The sequence below is a fragment of the Mus caroli genome, chromosome 4, assembly GCF_900094665.2.
Source record: "Mus caroli chromosome 4, CAROLI_EIJ_v1.1, whole genome shotgun sequence".
Taxonomy (NCBI): domain Eukaryota; kingdom Metazoa; phylum Chordata; class Mammalia; order Rodentia; family Muridae; genus Mus; species Mus caroli.
In genome coordinates, this window is record NC_034573.1 from 68,514,839 (window position 1) to 68,533,494 (window position 18,656).

At 38.9% G+C, this 18,656-nt stretch overlaps 1 long non-coding RNA gene and 1 pseudogene across 1 annotated transcript in view; both read left to right on the forward strand.

Moving 5' to 3' along the window:
- Nucleotides 1-18,656, forward strand: part of LOC110293773 — a 90,033-nt gene that overhangs the window by 52,127 nt on the left and 19,250 nt on the right. The gene's annotated exons all lie outside the window — the stretch shown is intronic.
- LOC110293772 lies at nucleotides 12,207-12,665 on the forward strand (annotated as a pseudogene).

Below are 18,656 nucleotides of genomic sequence, written 5' to 3' on the forward strand. Positions count from 1 at the left end.
GATGATGATGATGATGATGGACTAACCCTCGAAACCTGTGAACAAGCTACCAATAAAATGTGTTCTTGTATAAGAATTACCTTGCTTGTGGTGTCTTTACAACAGCAGATAGCTACCCACATGTCTGATGCTATATAAAGTAGCATACTAAGTAGTATACATGTACCCTCACATTTCATCCTCACAAACAGTTTTAGAAGTTGTTGTTACTATGTGACAATGATGGAATATAATGAAGAAACTATAGCTTACACCTGTTAAATAACTGTTAACTTTCCATTGTTTCAACTAACTACCTGGGAGGAATGAATTCAGAAAAAGGAAGGATTATTTTGACTCACAGCTTCAGAAGTTTTAATCCATGGCTACTCTGGGCCTTTTAAAATCTATGGTAGCAAGCTTGTGGTGAACTAAAACTGCTCACACCATGGTGACCACCAAGCAGAGATGGATAAAAAGCAGATGAGGGGCCATATATGATATATACCTGAGGCATTTACACTGACATGCTTTTGACAACTAGGACCGAACTACTAATGTTATACCAGTTCCAAAAAGCCATGTATCCTTAATGATGTTGCAGTCTTCATAATGAATTACCTACTGTCTAACTTAGGACTTTATTACTGTAAAAAGACACCATTACCAAGGCAACTTTTATAAAGGACAACATTAAATTAGAGCTGGCTTACAGTTTCAGAGTTTCAGTCTATTCCATTATCATAGTGAGAATCATGTCTGCAGCCAGGTAAATATGGAGGTAGAGTAGGAGCTGCAAGTTCTCTGTTTTGATCCAAAGACATCCAGAGAAATACTGTCTTCTGCAGGCAGCCAAAAGGAGGGTCTTATTCTACTCTGTGCAGAGCTTGAGCATAGGAGCTCTCACGGCCATCTGTACAGTGACATACTTCCCCTAACAAGGCTACATCACCTCCAATAAGGCCACAACTTCTAATAGTGCTACTTCCAATGGGCAAACACACACACACACACACACACACACACACACACACACACACACACACACACATATATAACCACATTCCCCTCCCTGCCCCCCCCCCCTGTTTATTCAAACACATGACCCTATTTGGGCCATACCTAGCCATAGCATAATGAAAACTACATTTACTATTGCTTGACCCCATACTCTATCATAATCTCAACGTTGTTTAAAAGTAAAAATTTTATATTCTCTTCTGAGATTCATACAGTCTCTTAAATGTAATTCCTTATAAAATCAAAACCAAAAAGCAGATCACATACTTCTAACATCACAGGATATACATTAGCATTCCAGAACATCGGAGTGAGGAAATACTAGGCAAAAGCAAAACAAAAATAAACACAAGCAAAGAAATAAACAAAAAAACTGATCTGCAAACTCGAAACTGTACAGCTCCAGGTCTGATGTCAAAACACTATTCAGATCTTCAACTCCTTTCTTTGAAGACTACAACAAATTTCTTTCTCTTGGCTGGTTTCATCTCTGTTAGCCACTTTCCATGGCAGGTATACCATGACTCTAGCATCTCCCACATCTTGAAATATCCATAGCATTTTCAACTTCACATCTTCTTGTTCTAATATCTGGTATCGACATATTATCTTCTGGGCTCTTCCAAAAGGCTTGAGTAATGTCTCTGGCTCTGTCCTCTGTAGCACTGTGGACACTGCTGCTGCTGTTCTTGGTAGTTATCCCATGATATTAGCATCTCCAACATGATGGGTTCTTCTACTACAACTAAGCTTCACCATTAACCTCTCATGGGCTCTTTTCATTCTGCCCAGCTTCAAATTCTTTGCATGATACCTTCAGACCTGTGCCACCAACTGCATCTAAGGCTACAACTTCCCTAAAAGCTTTTCCATGCCTCTCAGAGTGCCAAGCCTCAACTGCTCTCTATGACCCCTTCATGCCTTTAAAACCGCCTAGGTGACTCTTACACATTACCAAGTCCTGCTGCTATATCAAGGTCTATCTCTGGGCCACAGCTTCTTTGTGTCATCAAAAAATACCTCCTAGAGGATTTCACCTTTGTGATGCTTGTCTCTTTTTAACTCCCATTAATTTCTTAGCTCCAGCTAAAAAGCATCAATTGTCCCAGTAACCCCTTCTACTCTTGACTGTAAATGTAGAGACACATGGCTTAAGCTACTGAGTTCTGCTGCTTACTGGGGCTGGAACATGGTCCTCTTGTTCATCAGCAGCAGTAGCTTTCTGTTTCCAATTCCTTCCCTGCTTAAGCTTGGCTTTCCTGGAATGTGCTCTGTAACCTGATATTGAACTTAAATATCTGTATGCCTCTGTCTCCTAGATGCTGTGGATTTAAAGGCATGTTCCACCAAACCTGGACCTAAGCCTTTCTTTTCCTTTTCACAGGATTTTTAAGTTCTGGATTGAAGTTTATTCCAGGTATATTCAAGTTTACAACCTAGGATAGTCATCATATCCATCTCTTTTCAATTTAATATATAATCATATCGCCTTATGTTCAAATGAAAACAAAAACTAGGTCATAATAATGCCTAACATGATATAACTATCACTTGTTCTACTGGGAACATATAAACAGTAAGTTCAGCCATTTGGGATCTGAACTTGATGTCAAAACTCCCTTAAATCCATTTAATATTCTTGAACACAGGATTTAGTTTCATTCTATTTTCTTGGGCCCCTTTACTCTTTGAACCGTATATTTTGAGTTTTTTTTTCTTTCTAAGCTTGCTACACTTGCCCAAAAAAATTTTATTAATAGGGTGAGTAGTTTAAATTAGGGTTTTTTGAGATGTCCTTTGTCAAAATAATTAATCTAAATCTCTTCTCTTTAGCCTCAGGCAGACTCTTCTAACAAGGGCAAAAGCTGCCACATTCTTCACCAAAATTGCAGAAAAAAAAATAGTCTCTAAGCCACATACAAACATTCCTGTCCTCTAAGACCTCTTGAGCCAGGACCCCAGAGTTCAAATTACCCTCAGCATCAATGTCCATATTCCTACTCAGGTGATTCATTAAAACCCACTTAAAGCATTTTACTACTTTACAAATCCTAAGTTCCAGAATCCACCTTTCTTCAAACAAAAACATAGTCAGACCATCACAGCAATACCCAGTATCTGGTACTAACTTCTATAGTAGTTAAGGTTTTATTACTGTTAAAATACACCATTGCCAAGGCAATTTTTATAAAAGACAACATTTAATTGGGGCTGGTTTACAGTTTCAGAGGTTCAGTACATTCCATTATCATCATAGCAGCATCTAGACAGTCATGCTGGTGGAGGAGCTAAGAGGTCTACCTACATGTTGATCTGAAGGCAGCTAGGAGAAAACTGTCTTCTGCAGCCAGCCAGGAAGAGGATTTCATTAAACACTGTGTGGAACAAGTTCTCAAAGCCTGCCCACATGGTGAGACAGTTTCTCTAACAAGGCTACACCTCCTCCAATAAAAATTCATACCTCTTAATATTGCTATTTCCAACTGACCAAGCATATTCAAACCATCATACTTACAAAAGGTTTCACTTCTGTGTCATCAGCTTTGTAATTTACCTTTATTCTTGTTATTTACCGCTAGAGGCGAAACCTCTGTCAAATGTTTTCTTTGGCAAGTCAAAATCAAAACAAAGCAAAGACATGTAGTTGAAACAGATAATTTAATGTAAGATAAAATATGAATGAAATGATATTCTCCTATAGAGAAAGGAAGAGAGGGAGGGAGGAAGGGAGGGAGGGAGGGAGGGAGGGAGGGAGGGAAGAAAGAAGCCAGCAAAGGAATACCTGTGTCAATGGCTGTAATAACTGTCACACTAAAGTAATTCATTATTCTCAGGAACACAGCATTTTGGTTAACCTTGTGGAATGTCTGTTTGATCATTGTCAAAATCATTTGCTGTGCAGTTTTGGCTTAACTGTGCTGTGATAGCAATACTAAGTTTGTATTCAATTTTACTTTATTATTTTATAGAAATTCTGAATTTTCTTCTTCTCTATCAAAATATATACCATGCATTTGTAGATAACCAGGATGGAGTAATTGAAGCCTGTGAAACTGTTCTAATATATATCATAAATCATGTGTGTATTTGTGATCAGAATGCAACTGATAGATACATGCTTAAAGTCCTATAATCAATTAGAAATTGTTTAAAGACAGAAATTCTTATGAAAAAGCTTGGAAATGCCTTAATAAACCTAGAGAATGTCTCTGCTAGATTTGTTAAGTTTAGGTTTTGCTCCTATCTTTGTATGAGTGACTTTAAAAGATTGTTCATGACTCTTGAGTTGTAAAATTTGTTTTGCCTTTGAGTGATTTGTCATTCTCAGTCTTGTTACATTCTACAAGTATGTATTGATGTTAGCTGTAGATGACCAATTACTGTCCTATTATCTCAAGCAACACTTTTGGGAAACCTTTAAGGTTGCTAGAGTTTTCATTTTGTAGACACATACAGTGAAACATGAAGCAATGGACATTAAGTATCAAGGCTCCAAATGGGAAAGATGTTATGTGGGTATAGACCTAATAGGATTTAGGATCACCAGGAAAACACATCTGTGGTTGTATCAATAGACTTGGCATCCATAGACTCATGTGTTTGAAATTTTGACCCATACAGAATGGCACTATTAGGAAACATAGCCTTGCTGAAATAGGTGTAGCCTAGTTAGAGGAAGTGTATCACTGTGGAAGGTGGACTTTGATGTCTCTCATCTTTAACTTCCATTCAGTGTGGAATTCCAATCTTCACCTTCCTGACCACAGGACACAGACCCATTCTGCTGCCTGTGGATCAAGATATAGACTCTCAATCACTTCAGTACCATGTCTGCCTACATATTGTCATGCTTCCTGCCATGATGATACTGCCACGATGGACTGAACCTCTGAAACTGTAAGCCAGCTCCAATCAAATGTTTTCTATTATCAGAGCTGCCATGGTCATGCTGTCATTTCATAGCAATGAAACCCTTCCAAAGCAAAGACAACACCTCTGTATGTGTCTGTAGGAGTGCTTACAGAGAAGTTTAATTGATTAGAAAACCCTCCATGTGTGTGAGCCATCCTATCTTGTGGGACATGTTCCAAACTAAAAAAAAACTAAAAAGTAAAATGAGAGAAAGTGACTAGAATACAAGGATTGATCTCTCTCTGACTCCTCACCACAGATACAGTGAGACTGTCACCTCACATTCTTGCTGCCAGGCCTCATGCTGTGGGGGACTATATCCCCTCAAACTATGGCATCCTTACCTGGTCCATATTTTCAAATACTATTCTCTTTCAGAAACAGATAAACTTAGACATAATCTCTTACCAATTACCTGTGTGTGTGTTCTTGGAACCAATTGAGTTAACCTTTAGTATTTACATTCAGAGTCTCTTCAACAATAATTATTATTATCTATTGTATTTTATTTTTAATATTTTATTTTTATGTAAGTTATTTTATAAAATATGATATATTATTTTAAATATATTATATATCACATGTGATTTGATGGGTTGATAAGTCAGGAGAAGTTATAATTTTCTACATAAATAAATATAGTAACAATCTCTACACAGCTTCAGATTTTACCAATAAATCACCAAACTAATGATATAAAGTGAATGATATCTTAAGTCTGAAACTTTTCATGATCTAACCAAATACAATAATGAGTGTGAACATACTTTTTTTCAAAATACTATGCAAACATGAAGCAGCAGGCATCATGTATTCTAGAAATAATTGGCAAAAATTATAGAATTAAAATTTTATGTTTATATAAATTTTTATGACTCCTTAGAAGGAAATGAAAGAAAGAAGAGATAAAATTTCCTTTGATGGAAAAATCAAAGCTTCTTTTTCATTTTCTTTTATTTTTTCTCATGAAAATATATCCTGATTTCAGTTTCCTCTCCTTCCTTTTCCCCCAGCTCCCAACCAGCCCTTTCCCTCAGACTGACTGTTCCTGTTTCCCTTTAAAAAAGAGCTGGCCTCCCAGGAATATCAACTGAACATTATATAACAATCTGCAATAACACTAAGCACAAATCCTCATATCAAGGCTCTGAAGATGCAACCCAGTAGGAGGAAAAGAGTCCCAAAGGCAGGCAAAAGAGTCAGAGACACCCTGATCCCAATGATAGGAGTCTAAAAAAAAAAAAAAAAAAAAACAAAAACAAAACTCCAAGCTAAACCACCACAACTTGTGTGAAGAGTCTTAGTGCGGGCTCCTGATGGATGCTTCGTTCTCTGTGAGAATTTTTGAGCCCTGTTTAGTTGATTTTGTTAGCCATGTTCTTCTAGTATCGCTGACACCTCTGAGTCCTAACCACTATACCCCATTTCTGATGGCTTTCCTGAGCTCTGCTTCAGGTTTAACTGCAGCTCTCATCATCTGCTCCCATCAGATGCTGGAGGAAGCCTTTCTCATGATGATTGGGCTAGGCAGTAATCTACAAGTATAGCAGACTATTGTTAGGAATCTTTTGGGGCTGTTTGTTTGTTTGTTTGTTTGGGCAGATGTGTTCTGTTCTATCCTAGGTCTCCTGGCCAATGAAAAGCTGGTTCCTGGGCATCTAGGCATGGACTTCCTTTCTTCCACTGTTTGGCCACTCCCACAAGCTCTGAGCCACCATTGCTCCACCATATCCTGCAGACTAGATAAGTTGAATGTCAAAGTTATTATGGCAAAATTGGTGGCCCAGTCCCAGCACCAAAAGCCTTTCCAGGTTATAGGAGATGGTTGATTCAAGCTCCATATCTAACATTATTAATAGTCCTGGCTAAAGTAGCCCACATAGGTTCCAGGAAGTTTTCACTGGACTAGGATTTCTTATTCCTCCCCACAGATACTACCCAATTATGAAAGTACTCTCTCCCTCTGTGCCTTCCTACTTCACCTGGTCTTTCTACCCTCCTACACTCCACCCTCATAATCTGTTCTATTTCCTTTTTCTCAGAGAGATCTATGCATCCCCCTGTAATTCTCCTTGTTCCTCAGCTTCTGTGATTTGTGGATTGTTACATGATTATCCTTTATGTAATACCTAATATCCACTTATAAGTGATACATATCATGTTTGTCTTTCTGGGTTTGGATTATCTCACTCAGGATTATCTTTTCTAGTTCCATTCTTTTGCCTGAAATTCCATGGTGTGATTTTTCTTAACAGCTGAGTAATACTCCATTGTGTAAATAAACAACTAAGTTTTCTTTATTATTCTAGTTAGTTAGACTACTAAAGCCACACTAGAGAGAATTCGAGACTTTTAATTCCAAAACTTGAGTGTTCAGTGCTATATCACAGAAGAGAGAACTTCGATGAGATCTATTTCATCTTTCTCTCTCTCTGTCTCTTTCTCTCTGTCTCTGTCTCTGTCTCTGTCTCTGTCTCTGTCTCTGTCTCTGTCTCTGTCTCTCTCTCTCTCTCTTCCTCTCTGTGTTTCATACATGTTTTCAGGAACACATGCACGTGTATACTGTGGGTGGAGAGGTCAGGCTGTGCTCAGTCTCTCTCTCTCTCTCTCTCTCTCTCTCTCTCTGCCAGGTGATGCCTGCTTGCCTGCTGCCATGCATCCGCAATGGTTGTCATCATTCAACATCTCAAACTGTATCAATGAAAATATTTCTTTTATACATCATCTTTGTCATGGTGTCTCTTCACAGCAATAAAACAATAACTAAGATAATACTCTAAGAACAAAGATGATAAAAGATTTTTGTCCCTTTCTTAGATGTTTTTTCTTTTTTTTATTAGATATTTTCTTTGTTTACATTTCAAATGTCAGCCCCTTTCCTGGTTTCCCCTCCAAAGAGCCCCTATCCCCTTCCCTTCCCCCTGCCCACCAACCCACCTACTCCTACTTCCTGGCCCTGGCATTCGCCTATATTGGGATATAGAACCTTTACAGGACCAAGGGTCTCTCCTCCCATTGATGACCAACTAGGCCATTCTCTGCTACATACACAGCTAGAGACATGAACTCACCATGTGTTTTCTTTGGTTGGTGGTTTAGTCGCAGGGAGCTCTGGGGGTACTGGTTAGTTCATATTGTTGTTCCTCCTATGGGACTGCAAACCCCTTCAGCTCCTTGGATACTTTCTCTAACTCCTTCATTGGGGGCCCTGTGCTCCATCCAAGGAATGGCTGTGAGCATCCACTTCTGTATTTGTCAGGCACTGGTAGACCCTTACAGGAGACAGCTATACCAGGCTCCTGTCAGCAAGCACTTGTTGCCATCCACAATAGTGTCTGGTTTTGGTGGTTGTTTATGGGATGGATCCCCAGGTGGGGCAGTAACTGGATGGCCTTTTTTTCAATCTCTGCTTCACACTTTGTCTCCATGAAGGGTATTTTGTTCCCCCTTCTAAGAAGGATCAAAGTATCCACTCTTTGGTCTTCCTTCTTCTTCAGTTTCATGTGTTTTGTGAATTGTATCTTGGGTATTCTGAGCTTCTGGGCTAATATCCCAGTGAGTGCATATCTTTTGTGATTGGGTTACCTCACTAAAGAATTTAACTAAAAAAATAAATTCTTTAAAACCAGTACTATGACTTTTTGTTAGATACTACTTTATTTTTGAGATTATATTATAAGTACAATATTTCATCCCTCCCTTTCTCCATTTAAACTCTTACATATACCACTCCCAACTCTTCTTCAAATTCATGGCCTCTTTCTTGCTAATAATTATTCATGCATGCATATATATCCCTAAATATAATATATCTTGTCCATATAATGTTACTTCTATGCATGGTTTTAGTGCTGACAGTTTTGCACTGAAAAACAGTTTCATATCCTCTTCTCTATGGAAGGCCATGTCTCCAGTTCTTCGCTTTCCTTAGTTGCTCTTTGTATAAAGCTGAGACATTATGGGATTTTCTCCATCCAGTTTAACATGTTCACTGGTATAATCTCTTTTAAATTAAAAAAATCAGTTTTTAGCACATCTCTTATATTCTGTGCCTTTTTGCATACTCATCAAGACTTACTTCAGGCTACTGGTAATTTATTAATCAGATTGCAATATTTGTAAAAATATAAAGATCAGATCTCCTGAACTATTATGAGACTATGAGAGGGTTGCTTTTATTTATTTTACTTTACTTGTGTGTGTGTGTGTTTGAGAGAGAGAAATTCTTACAATATATCCCAAGTTAGCTTCCTCAAATTTACCTTTCCCATGCCTTAGCCTAACCAATGGAAAGATGACAGATAGCAGCCTGGGATCTGAGGAGAGAGAAAGAATGAAAAGTTGTGTGTGTGTGTGTGTGTGTGTGTGTGTGTGTGTGTGTNAGAGAGAGAGAGAGAGAGAGAGAGAGAGAGAGAGAGAGAGAGAGAGAGAGAGAAATATTTAGAGAAGGACTTTGGCCATTTAATATCATGCTATGTCAATTGTTACGACAAGGTATAGCCCTTGGCACACGTTGAGTTCTCTCATTGTCTGAGTAGGGATGTACATTCCTGAAGTCATAGAGCTATGAACTACAGTGTCTAGGGGAAAGCAAGACAGAAAAATAAATATATTGATAAGAAGGGAAGAAAGTGACAAACTGAGCAAATGGCAAAAATCTCTGTGTAGGAAACTTTTCCAGCGCTTATTTTTTTTTTTATCTTAACAAAAATGTAAAGAATGTATGAGTGCAAGCCAAGCAAGTACAAAGAATGGAAGAGAATGAATGAGGTGCCCCCAGAATCCACAGCTTGGGCTAGGAAACACAGAAAGAGACAGAAGAGCACTGCTGATCTACAGGAGCTGAATTTAAATATGATGAGCATAACCATGTTTTAAGATAAAATATGGAAGTATAGACAGTGTTCTCTTCCTCAGGAAAATGCTTCTCAGGACACTTTGAACAGAAACATGCATAAAATATATTGCTCGTCTAAGCAATGCTGATAATGCGGGTAGGAGCTTTTTGATTAACACAAACAGGCAAACTTAAAGCCTCTGCTCCCTCCAGATCTCCTGCTCCAGTTTCTGCTGTCAGTGATTTGATTTGATCACATTTTTAGTTTTTGTTCTGTTGCTGTATCTTTTGAATCATTGGTTTGGGTTTGGCTAATATATTATAAGAGCATACATCACAGAATAAGAGGAACATAACACTTAACTCGACTATCCTGAGCTTCATTGGACAGTTTCTATCCTTCTAAGTGATGAGAACACAGGTAAGGGGCTTCCTTCATTACCCAAGGCTATTATCAAGGGAAAACCAGAAAACTGGCAAAGGAAACCAACACTTAAAAAAAAAAAAAAGAAAAGAAAAAATGTGAAGAAGAGAAGGAACTGTTAGAAACAGAATTTGGAACATGTTTTAAATTATTCTGGTAGAATGTCCAATATTTTCATGTATATTATAGAAAAAAATGAAAAGAAGCACTTATTGAGCACTTTTTCTTTTCTTTTCTTTTTTGTTTCGTTTTGTTTTATGTTTTGGTGACATTTTTAGCTTTTTTATTGTTTTGAAAGCCTTTCTGGCACTGAACATAAAGAAAAACAATTTAATTATAAATGTTTAGAGTTTGGTCATTTGTTTGGGGAACAAAGTTTCCCTGTGTAACTCCAACAGGCCTCAAATTTCAGAGTGCTTGGAAATAAATATGTATTTCACAATGCCTGGCAAGTAGAAAGAACTGAAGTAAGTTATAGTATATCCAATGGCTAAAAATAAAAGAAATACGTAAAATACTATTTAGTAATGTTTTAAATAATCAATGAATGTTCCTGGTTTGTTAGGAAAAATTGACAAAATTTATGTATTATTTGTAAATGTTTATGACAGTTTATTTTTGATGCCATAAAATATTAAACAATAAAAATATTTTCCAGAAGGTGACCAGATAAATAAATAAATATGAGGATAAACAAATAATTTATCTTGTCATTTTCTAAGGACCATCTAGATTGTTTATAGTTTGGGGTAGTGAGAATAAGCTAGCAAAAATATAATGAATCCCTGATGGATAAATAAATTATATTTAATTAGTATGTATATGTGGTGTCTTTTAATGTACAAAGGTAGATATGAGGATTGTGATATACCTGCACATCATGGGAGCATGTGTGTGAAGGTCAAATGTTGACCTCATTCTTCTTCCTCAGGAGTCAGCCACTCTTGCCTCAGGTAAACCCGCAAAAGAACCTCTGAGGAAAGTCTCATAGCCTATAGCCAGATCAAAACTTCAACTTCCTCTCTCCCTATAAGAACTTGCCCAGTAAGTTCTTGGAATTCTTCTGCATGTAAATGAAACATTCTCAGGCCTCTGTTCTAGCCAATAGTGTTCACCAACCTTGAAAATCTCAAACCATTACCCACTTCCCAAGATCTGTACAGCCCCTAATTTACCAACAAAGTTGAGCTGTGTCACTGTAGCTGATCCCAGAAATTAATCTGTCAGTATTAATGGCTGTCTGAAATGTGTGTGTGTGTGTGTGTGTGTGTGTGTGTGTGTGTGTGTGTGTTGTATTCTATAGATTTTGGTTATATAACTAATGTGTTTTTTCATGAATAATACTTCCTTGTTTGCTACACAGAGAAACCCTGTCTCAAAAAAAAAAAAAAAGTAAACCACAGAAGAAAAAAATATAGAAATTGTACACACACACACACACACACACACACACATACCTGAGGGTCTCCAGAGATGACTCAGTAGTTAACAGCACTTTCTGCTTTTCCAGAAGAGCCAATGTCATATTCCCAGCATCGTTTAAATCCATTAGCATTAATAACCACTTAATCTAGTAGCATCAGTAAACAACCATTTAAATCCAGTAGCAAGATATCTGACACGCTCTTTAGGCCTCTACAGGACACAAATGCACACATGTGGCATTCACTCACATGATCACACATACATATTAGATAAATATACTGAAAGTAAATCTTTTTAAATGTTTGTTTAAACAGTTAAGAATGTTTCACAGATGAAGAATTCACCTCCTAAAGTGCTCCGCTCCATTCCACTTACAAAGTTGACAAATCAATCTCTTCTAACCTTCCAAGTCCCAATTCCTCAAACTCAAGCAAGGCCAGCTCCTTTCCACTTTTCTTCCCTGAGCTCCTGTTCAGCTGGAAGCCCTGGTCCCACCCAACTTCAGTGTGTTTACTCTGCCCCTATCCTGAGACTGGGACCGATAGGGGGAAAGGTCTTGACCTGTCACTCTGTCCTTACACACTGAAGCTCAGTGGCCCCCTTGCCAGGATGCAGGATACCTGGTTCCATGATGCACTCACCTTGATCTTTGGCCTGCCTTCTAGTCTCCAACAAGTAAGTGCCAATGAGGCTGTAAACACAAGTGCCATCTTAAACTGCCCCAGAGGATTCAGATGCTGTGACAGTGAATGCTGCCTGGAAAAGAAAGGTCAGGATTGCGTTCATGATCATATGAGTCATCTTACCCCTTTTGTTCATCTGTGACCTAGTGAGGCACTCCTGTCACAAGTGGAGAGAGCTACAACATGACGTCAGAACAGAGGATCATCAGACACCTCCAGAACCTCCCTCCTTTGCTCCCCTAGAGAGCATTTGGGTCACCTCCTTGGATCCCCCACCAGTCAGGTTGTTCTGAAGCCAACTCCTACAAAACCACCTCCTTCCTACAACCTGAGGCCTGATATACCCACTGGCCAGATGAGAGGGACTGCCTATGCAACCCTTTGAGCTATTCCACCCTCAAACCTCTTGGGTCGAGCTCAGGACCCTGGAATGCCTGCCTATCCCATCATGTCTCTTGTCCTTTGATTTATTGTTTTTATATACTGCCGCCCCCTCCCCTTTTGTCATGAGACCTCAGCATCCATAATCTCTGTCCTACACTAAAGGCTGTTGACATTTTTAAGAATTGGGGGTGCCTGTAGTAGAGATCTTTGCTAGTGGACTGCCAATCTTGACTGCACAGCTTGCTTTGCCATCCTACAGAAGCACTCTGGTGCTTGGAAGAGATTGAAGACTGAACTGCACAGACTCTGAGCCATCTTCTGACCATACCTGGGCAGAGTGGACCTCACTATACCTCTATAGCATTGCAAACAACACAAGTACTGAGTTTCCACGGCTGTCTGCTAAGTCGTGATGGAGACAAGTTCAGAAGCTGAGGAACCACTTCCAGCTTCATCCAGTGGTGAATGACTGCACTGACCACCTGCTGGGAGGATTGAGCATCGAAGATATGAATGAATGCTTAGACCATCATCTTCCTGATACCTTGTGGCACTAAAGGAATGAACTGAAAAGCTCCTGCAATCCTATATTAGTCCTGTGACCTGCTTTCCTGGAAGACCAGAACTTGATTAAGCATTGGACTCTTAGAGAGATACAAGCCAGAAAACTGACTTCTAGGAAAAGGGAAAGTGAGAAGAAAGCCTGGAAAGCAGGCATGGTTAGACTTGTGTACAATGAGGCCAAGGAACACTTCCTTCCACATTCTTCTCCAGGAACCCCCTAGAGCTAGAAGGAAGGCAGCCCCCACCTTGCTTCTCCTGATGAGCCTGAGTTCCAGGCTCTATAGCTCAACCCCGCCCAAAGTTAACTCCTGGAGGGAAGAAGATTTTGTCCTGTGACTGAGGGACTTATTGGTACTTGGACTGTCCAGAGGTGGTGGGCTGATTGAAGACAGTTCCTAGTACCCATGTCTTGGCACCTTACCCCTGTCTTTACTGTGTGTACTGCAGAAGGTTGAAGGCCAACACTACCAAAACTCACTGCTTAGGTGTGCAGGCAGGGCAGGTGTGACTGCCCTGGATTCCCTCTGTAGACCAGGCTGGCTTCAAATTTAGGATCTTCAAGAATACTCATGCCTGGGCCACCACATAAGAGGGCAGGACAGGGATTCCAGCTAGATTCAAGCTATGAGAACTGGGCTTTTCCCTGTAGGAGGTCACCTCAGCCTGCTTGTCACCTACCTGACATTGAAGATGGTATTAGACTTTCAATTCAGTGATATGGCCTGCAGAGAGTGACTTTCCTCAAGTTCAGTGGCTGAAATATTTTATTTAAAATGTGATTCGGTGTGCTGTGAGGGTGTCAGATCCCCTAGAACTGGTGTTCCAAATGGTTTCAAGCAGCCATGTGGCTGTTAGGAGTTGAATCTGGGTCATGAAGAGCAGTCTCTGTTCTAAACCACTGGACCATCTCTCCAGTCCCCTGAGTGAGTCTATTCCCATTCAGTATTGCTACTCCTGTGGGTGAGAGTGATGAGATGTCACCTTTTCAGAGGTCACCTAGCAATGTCTGTCCCACCAATATTTATAAAGCCACTGCTCTACTCTTCCTGTCCTGGGTGACACCAGGATGACACCAGGTGCAGGGCAACTTCTAAGGCCCACAGGCCAGGCTCACAAAGATGTGCTCTTTTGGTGTACTAGACCGGGAGGGGTTTGAAACAATGGTCCATAGCCATTGTCCTATAGAAGCTTGTTCTGTAAGACATGCACTCACATTGAACACCCATCCCCTAAGGATGAGGGATCTGCCATGACAACCTACATTGTGTCTGTCTTACTGAGAGAAAAGACAAGCTTTGTAAAATAACCTAATCATTACATAAAAAAAAAGAATTACTTCCTCAATGACAGACTGAAACTCTACGAAAATAGCAAATGCCAGAGTCATTAGAACTGAATCCTAATTCAACTCATCTAGGATTAAGTTTATGAGTTCCATTAACTCAGTTTGCTCCCTCAGGTAAAAAAAAAAAAAAAGGAAAAGAAGAAAAAAACAAAACCAACAACACACACACACACACACACACATACACACATACACACACATTAAAGACAACCTCATGCCCAAACCTCTTGATGCAAAGAAAAAAACACTATTTATCAACCCTGAAAGAAACTGCCTATGGACAATTGCGGGCAATTGACTCAATCTCAGAATCCAACTTTTCTTGCCTAAAGTTTCAATGAACAGATACATATTTTTTTATCTTCTTGAAATATGATGTAAAAAATATCCAGGGGAAAATTCTCAGTGTAGGAAAGATGATAGGATGCTTATTATATCTTCCAAAATTCCCCTTTTCCCAGAGATGATATGTAGGGGTACATGTTTAAAAACCATTGTAACTCTGAGATTTCTTGTGCTTAAAAGAGACAAAACTTATTTCAGCAAAGTTATATAATATGAACACTCAATAAAATATGGTTGTTCATCCCATTCTTTCTATAATGCATTTGTGCATCATTATTTAAATCAGTGGCCCTCAAGTCTCTTAATGCTGCAACCTTTTAATACAGTTCCTCATGTTTTGGTGACTGCCCAACCATAAAATTATTTCTTTGCTACTTCATAATTTTAATTTTGCTACTGTTATGAATTTCAATGTAAATATCTGCTATGTAGAATATCTGATATGTGACCACCCCCAAAGGGCTTATAATCCCTAGGGTGAACACTGTAGGTTTAAACTGTATGCCAGGAGAATTCCTATGAAACATATTACATCCTTTTAATTTTAATTCCAAACTTCATTGATGATTGCAGTATATTTTACTTGAATATTCCATAGGCAAGAAAAATCATACCATGATGGAGAATTTTCTCATTTCTTCTATTCACTTATTAAGTTGTAGCTAGAATTTAAAATTACTAAAATTACAATACTGATCTTTTGCAAATGATAACTCCTAGCTCTTGCTTTTCTTCTTAACATTACTTTGAAAATGGCTAGAGCTGAGCTACAGAGATTACCAAGGAGGAAGCTGAGAATTATATCACTAGTCAACAAAAATTTTTCAGAAACTGTAAAAAGCACTTTTATCTAAAAGTAACTTTTATTCATCTGGAGAAAATGTCATCTCAGAGGCTTACTGCTGAATAAGCTCACTCTTTCTAGTTTTTGTGAACTCTAGCTAGCTGGTTTATCTCAGCTGTTAGTGCTCAAACTTCTCTCCAAACTGTCTGATTCAATCTGGCTTCTCTCGGCTTCTCGATAAATTGTTCTGCTTCACCTAAAACTACCTCTAGCAATTTTTTTTTCTCTAAACTCCTGGATGCTTATTCTCTGGCTTCAACTGTCTTGGATGACCTCCATTGAACTGCATAAACTCACAAACAAACTCAACTCCACTGACCTGCACTCACCTCATTGACTTCCAACTCTTTCTCCATATTCTGCTCTTAAACAGCCTCTCTCTCCTGTGCTGTTCTCAAGAGAGTTGGGTGATCCATCTACTAGCTGACTGTGAGCATCCACTTCTGTGTTTGCTAGACCCTGGCATAGTCTCACAAAAGACAGCTATATCTGGTTCCTTTCAGCAAAATCTTGCTAGTGTATGCAATGGTGTCAGCGTTCGGCCATCACTGGAAAGAGAGGCCCATTGGACACACAAACTTTATATCCCCCAGCACAGGGGAACACCAGAGCCAAAAAAATGGGAATGGGTGGGTAGGGAAGTGGGGGGGAGGGTATAGGGGACTTTTGGGATAGCATTGGAAATGTAATTGAGGAAAATACATAATAAAAAAATATTAAAAATTTAAAAAGAAATTTAAAAAAAAAGAGTTGGGTGTCTATCTAACTCATTGTCTAACTCTTTCTCTGATTTGTCAGTTTGTCTTCCCCTGAAATAGATGTCATTGTTTTGGATTATGTGGAGAGCCTTTGGGAGACCACTTGGCAGGAATCTGACATTGGCCAAGGACAAAGAAATGGGCTTCAGGCAGGAATCTGACATTAGGGCATGACAAGGAATTAAGTTCAGACAAGAATCTAACTTTAGGCTATAATAGGGAAGTAGGTTCAGGCAGGAATTTTAATCTTAGGGTGGAACAAAAGAAATAGGCTTCAGGCAAGAATCAGATTTTGGGCTTGGACAAGGAAGTGGGCTCAGATATTTTGGTCATTCTTACAAGTCTTTAGAAACAACTGTCATGGGAGTAATCGCTGGACTTTGCTTATTGCCTTGCTAGTTCCTTATTGTATCACTTGCCCTTAATACTTGCCTGTAATTAAAATTGTATAAAAGTGGATTGGTAGAAATAAATCTGGCTTCAGTCTCAGTCTCATTGACTGGGGTCATGCTGCAGCATTGTCTAATTGTCTTTTTCTTTTCAATCCTCGCTCCTGCACTGGAGAAGTTGTTGACTGACTGAATGGGCTATTCCTAAAGAATTACAGACAGAAGAATTAAAGTTATATACTTCTATGCTGGAGTGTCTGTACTGCAACCAGATCACATAGACTTCTTTGGATGGTATCAGAATAGCCATGTTGCTGGGTTAAAATTTCTCTATATGAAATACATTACAAAATTTATTGACATGAAAGGGACCAATGTTAATTGCCTAGTATGATGCTTGCATAGTGAGATAGATGAGCTGTAAATATATTAGCTGCAAAGTTAAGCTGTTGGAGTCCATCAAAAGACCCTCACTCACAAAGACCACAGAGACTGCCATTACTGAAAACTGCAAGAGGATTTTTATTGATCTAACTCATTAGGGACCAGTGGCCCCTCCCCCTCCCCCTAGGGGAGTACACAGGCCAGAGGAGAGACTCAGAACAAACAAAGAACACACTTTGTATACCTTGTAAGGGGCAGATTTAGGCAACAGGGCTAGCTGGCTTATTCTCATTGGTGTAGCAAGTAACCTTTTCAGACATTGATTGGTTGAATAGGGTGACTACCTTTGGCCTAGTGACTCACTCTGCCTGCCCTTATGGTGGTTTATTATGATTTGGTCAGAAAAGCAGCAGTATATTTTGAACTTATGGGTCACCTATTAATGTCACAGCGATTATCATCACAGGGAATTCTAGCAAGGTCAGGGCGGTTTGTGTTTTTTCTCAGAATTCAGTGTGGGGTGGGTAGGGGAAATTTCTCTGGGAACTGCTAATCTTGTTATGGTTATTTTTCTGAGAACAGCTAATTTTGTTTTGGCAGCTGTAGTCTCAGTCATTTTGATGGCTATGTTTATGAAGTCCCATTAGAGGGGAAGGGGTTAGGTGGTCTTGAATTTATTTTGGATTCTACAAAGCAACCTGAATTCATTCCCAGGAGCCTGCATTATGTAAAAAAGAGAACATATTCTGGCAACTTTTCCTTTGAATTCCACACAGATACTATGGCAAGTATGTATCCTCTAAATGGCAAAATTAATAAATACATGCTTTTTCTATGTTTTAAAAATACTGAAGCTATATTTCTGAAAATAAATCTAAGCAATAAAGTAAAGCCAACTGTAGAAACCCTAAAGCAATATATGAACAACAACCACTAAAACAAACAAGCAAACAAACAAACAAAAAACTCAACCAACCAATCAGAGACATGAACAAACAACAAAAACCCTAACTTTTTCAAAACTGTTGATCTCAGAGTGGCCTCTAATGACAGTGAGCTAGGTTATTAAAACCCAGGGAACTCAAATTAAATAAGAATATATTCAAAGAAGTCAAAGAAGAAAATAATTTTTTGCAAGAATTCCAACAAGAGATAAAAAGCTAAATAAAACAATGAACTCAACACAAGATATAAGAAATGTTGAAGGGAAAACAAAAAACAAAAACAAACAATTCAATCAAAAACCTCCTAAGAAAACCCCATCAATTCCTCTGTTGAGGGGCATCTGGGTTCTTTCCAGCTTCTGGCTATTATAAATAAGGCTGCTATGAACATAGTGGAGCATGTGTCCTTACCGGTTGGG